The sequence below is a fragment of the Petaurus breviceps genome, unplaced genomic scaffold (assembly GCF_028583685.1).
Source record: "Petaurus breviceps papuanus isolate PSGF00001 unplaced genomic scaffold, PetGlider_PUasm1.0 182, whole genome shotgun sequence".
NCBI classification, from domain to species: domain Eukaryota; kingdom Metazoa; phylum Chordata; class Mammalia; order Diprotodontia; family Petauridae; genus Petaurus; species Petaurus breviceps.
Window position 1 is genome coordinate 1,700,357 of NW_027185786.1, and position 5,343 is coordinate 1,705,699.

Consider the following 5,343-nt stretch of genomic DNA (forward strand, 5'->3'; position numbering starts at 1 on the left):
CAATATGGTGTCCATGTCCTTTCTACGCAAAAGACATTATAGGAAACTGAGAAAAGCACTAAACGTGGACTTAATTTCAAATCTCTATTCTGCAATTCACAAGGCAAGGCATTAACTCTATGGGTCTCAGTTGCCTTGTCTGTAAAATGAGGGGACTGGACTACGTGATTTCCAAAGTCACTTAATCTCTATTTGTCTCTGTTACTTCAAAATGTAAAAAGGATAATAATAGCATTTACCACCCAGGGTTGTTGTGAGAATCCTAGCACAAAGGTACTTAATAAATGCATATTTCCTTTCTTTTTTCATTCCTCCCACTTCTACTGCCATGAGCCTATGACCTCTGGTTGATGTCTATGACAGTAAGAAATATTCCACACAAGATGATGTTTTTCAAAATTCTGTTTTCAGATCCAAATTCTCTTCCTCCCACATCACTCCTCTCCAACTGAGAAATCAAGAAAAATAAGACCCTGTTACAAGTGTGCAGAGTCAAGCAAAACAAACTCTCACATTGGCCACATTCCAAAAAAACATAAGCCTCATTTTGCCCTCTGAGCTCATCAGCACTCCATCTGGGGGTGGGTAGCATATTTCATCATGAGTCCTTCGAAATTCTGGTAGATTCGAATGACTAAGTCTTTCAAAGCTGTCTGTCTTTACAATATTCTGTTATGGTATAAATTGTTCTTCTGGCTCTGCTCACTCTACTCTGCATAGTTCATCTAAGTCTTCCCAGGTTTCTCTGAAACCATGCCCTTCATCAGTTCTCACAGCACAGTAATATCCCATCACATTCATATACCACAACTGGTCAAGCCATTCCCCATTGATGAGCACCCCCTTCCACTCCCCAATTCTTTGACATCATGAGAAGAGTTGGTATATTTTTGTACATATGGGTCCTCTTTCTCTTTATTTGATCTCTGTGACACTTAATAGTGATATCACTGGGCCAAAGGGGGTGCACAATTTAATGGCTTTGGGGGCCTTGCTCCAAATTCCTTTCCAGAAGGATTGGCCTAGTTCACAGCATGAATGCACCAACAATGCATGTTCCTATTACAATTTATTTTTACCCTTGGCAACCTTGATTTAATCAACAAATAGTGGCCCAACTTAAAGGTCCCAAATGGCACGTACATTTTTTGGTACAGCCAAAGTATGGCTCTGTTTTGTTCAATCAGTCTTATTTGTTTAAAAAAAAAGACAACATTTAGGTTGTTTGATTCACTTTGTTGGGGAATATAAAAGTGGTAGTGATGCTTTTTTTAAAAAAGAACATTTAATGAAACATTTTTAAAATTTAATTTAAATACACAGCAGTCCATAAATTACTGGTCAAAAGAGAGGTCAAAGTTAAAAAAAAAAGTGTGATAGCAGACATAGTCTTCATAGTTCACAAGAAGTAAATGACCCTTCATATGCTCCCCAATAGCCTGAACTAGATTTGTAAACTCTCATAATTCCCCACTTCAAAAACCAGACTTTAAGGGTCTAGTCAGTACCTGTTTATCTATCCACTTGCAGTGTCATAAAATTAGCATTTTTTTTTGCTTTTGGGGGGGGAGGCCAATTGAGGTTAAGTGACTTGCCCAAGGTCACATGGCTAGTTTTTGTATTAAGTGTCTGAGGCCGTATTTGAACTCAGGCCCTCCTGACTCCATTAAATCAAAATGATTTCTTTGCCTAATTCCCCCAAAAGACACCATCCCCCACAAATCCCAGTGCTACCATCTTGGCTAGGAGACTCAGGAACAAGTCCTTACAGACCAGAAAAGTGACCACACACAATCCAGAGCACAGGCCTACCAGGCCCTGGCAGATCCTAAATGCACGTCAGGGATGACCAGGGCCTCTTTGACCAAGGACAAGCAGCTTAAGCCAGACAAGACAGGCAGGCAGAAAGAAGGCATTCGTGTGCCTTGTCAGACTGAGTTTTTCCTCCATACTGTTCAGAAGGTTTGGGGGGGGATATTTTTTTAATTATAGGTTAATGTCTAGATTGCTAAAGCTCCAGCTTTCTGACTTCATATTGTTATTCACAAAATCATTCTATTTCAAACCAAAAATGGGGGGTGGGGACTAGATGGCCCAGTGAATAGAGCACCAGCCCTGAAGTCAGGAGGACCTGAGTTCAAATATGACCTCAGACACTTGACACTTACTGGCTATGTGACCTTGGGCAAGTCACTTAAGCCCAATTGCCCTGCCTTCCCCCCTTCAAAAAAAATATTCTTTCTTTTCCTGCAGGGCTATTTCTTCAATGAGGACCCAAAGTAGCCATGGAATACCCACACACTCATCCCATCAAAAACTGTGTCATTAGTATGTCATTCTTGTAATTAAGCACTGATTGGATAAAAGCTCTTTGTGGGGCAGTTGTTACTTTAGCGATTGAGGTCCTGCAACTTAGGGGGAAACAGAACCAATGAGACCAGTGTCAAGAAGTTTGTCTTCCTGCCAAGGTCAGAACCATCTTCCTTAACAATTTGGAGATTCCCATAGACCACCACATAGACAGTGTTGTCTAGGTCTAGGTAACTCCCATTGTCAGCTACATAAAATTCAGATAAACATTCTGACAGCCCGGAAGTGAGACTAAGCCTTCTAGAGAAACCCTTGCTTTTCAGGGAGCTCACCACACGGCCCTATTTTAAGTCATGGGTTTCATTTGAAACTTTGCAAACTCTAGACTCCTTCTGAAAAGAGGCAGTTTCTCAAAAGAAATTCCCCAATATCTCCTCCATGATTGCTCCCCACATTACCAGGACACTGTTAAACACCATTAAACCACTCCCCATATGGGCATCCTGTAGTAATCACACTATGGGAATGGGTACCCATAATCTTTCAGGAACACTGCTTTTCTGATTTTCTCTGGATGCCTTCTTGGAATAGAAGGGAAGCCTTTATTCCAAAGGCAATGATGCCAAATGGTGCTGAGATGCTGATGTGCATATAGTGGGGTTTTTCATAAACAGTACTTAATGGCTACTTCCTGCCTTCCAGAATAAGAAATTTGCCCAGCTCTTCTTTTCCTCTTGTCCTCATTTGCCCGCATCCCGTGCTTTCTCAAGTGCCATGTCAGAAAAAAGAAAGAGGGGAGTGTGAGAATCCTGTAATAAGCAGGGGAGGTTAGCACCGGAAAGGAGGAATGTGAGAAAGGAAGTCATTCCCAGGTGCAGCTTCTTGTCGCTCGCTCTCATCTGCGGACCGGGCACGCGTCTGCCTCCTTCCACTCAGCCCTAGGTCAGGCCCTCGCTTCCTCTTGTCTCTCCTTTAGGCTGTTGCAATAGTTGGTTGGTTATTTGGTGGTCCTTCGTTTTCGAAGACGACCAAAATGATCACTGTATTAAGTTTCAATGTGTCTGACTGGATGATCAGACCAACACTAGCTTGGAAGGCTCTACCACAGGCCGGCACAAATAGTCTGTGTGGACATTCAGGGTAGATTCTCCAAATTTGCACATCCTGTGTTTCCTTTGAGTGGTTTCAGTTCTGCTTTGCTCATAAAGCACAGCACCTTCTCTGATATGGGCACACCCAGCCCGGTGGTCCTGTATGCCAGTGTCTCCCATGTCACACCATCAAATCCAAAGTTCTTAAGAAAGACCTTGATGATATCCCTGTGTTGCTTCTTCTAACCAACAGAGACTTCACATTGGACTCTCTACCTCGGCTCTCCCTGTAGCAAACCATCTTTCAAATAATTGCCAAATTGCCTCTACTTCTGAAGACATGGCTAACCATACTACCCTCCTACTTAAGAAGCTCCAGAGGTTTCCCATTCATTACCTTCAGGTTCAAACATAAACTTCTCTATTCAGAAATCTAAGGGTTCTCATAACCAGGACCCCTTTCTATCTGTTAACACTTAACTCCCACTCACAATTTCACGTGCAATCCTCTTCTGTTGTGCAAATGGAAATGCTCCTTTATCTGGCATTTAAGTACAGAATTTTGTTTAGAGCCACGTGACTCTCCTTCCCATTCTACTGGCCCCCAGAAGACCCTGTGTATCTCCCAGGTCCATACTTTGTCCCTGTTGACCCCTCTGCAAATGCGCTCCCTCCTACCTCTAGCTCTTAGAATCCCTGGCTTTCATGCATCTTGACCACTCATCTAGGATCCTCTTAGAAGAAAAAAAAAAGCTAAACATTTTCCTCAATGCTTCAAAAGATTTGATGTTCCATCAGTGTGCATACTCCCCCCAACTAACAGAGATGGTGACCCCTCCATGCTTCAGTAGCATAGTAGCATAAATGTAAGGCCACTAGGTGGCACCATAGTGCACAGAGTACCAGACCGGGGGTCAGGAAGACTTGAACTCAAATCCGTCCTCAGACACTTAGCAGCTGTGTGACCCTGGGCAAGTCACTTCACTCTCTCTGCCTCGGTTTCCTCATCTTTCAGATGAGTTTCAGAAGAAAATGGCAAACTACTTCAATATCTTTGCCAAGAAAACCCCAAGTGGGGTCACAGAGTCAGACGTGTTGGAATAATAGCAGCAGCAGAATACATTTAGATCTAGAAAAGATCTTAGGAAGTCAGCTCACCTTTTACAGATGGGGGAACTAAAATTAAGGCCCAGAAAGTGTGAATTGCCAAGTATCACATAAGTAACTAAGTAGCGTCCTGGGATTCAAACCCAGATCCTCCAACTCAAAGTTCACCATTCTTTCTTCTGTGTGCCCTGACTCCTCACCTGCCTCAACTTTCATCAGGTGCCCAAAAATTCATCAGTTGGTGCCCAATCCCCTGGTAATGTGATTGCCAAACTTAGATTTTTGAAAAGTTCCTTTTGGAATAGTTTTACAAGGCTTTATAACCTTGTAGAAGGTATTATTCCCAGTTTACAGATAAGGAAAATTGAGGATCAGAGAGCCTGTGATATCAGCCAAGACATGAATCTGTCTTCTGACACCAAAACACCACGCTTCATTGCCTCTCCAAGTCACACTAGTCCTTAAAGAGTTAGTCATGAGGTGCATAGATAAAGTTTTTAGAGCTAGCTATGAAAAACTTGTCTTTAAGAATCCAGGGATCTCCTTTTCAGTCAAAAAAATTAAAATGATGTTAATTTTATCATTATTTTATATGTAGTTTGTAAACTGGGGCAGCCAGATGGTACAGTGGATAAAGCACAGGCCCTGGAGTCAGAAGAGATGAATTCAAATCCAGCCTCAGACACTTACTACCTGTGTGACCCTAGGCGAGTCATTTAAGCCTATTGCCTTAGAAAGAAAGAAAAAGGAAGGAAGGGAGGAGGGGAGAGAGAGGGAGGGAGGAAGGGAGGAAGGAAGGAAGGAAGGAAGGAAGGAAGGAAGGAAGGAAGGAAGG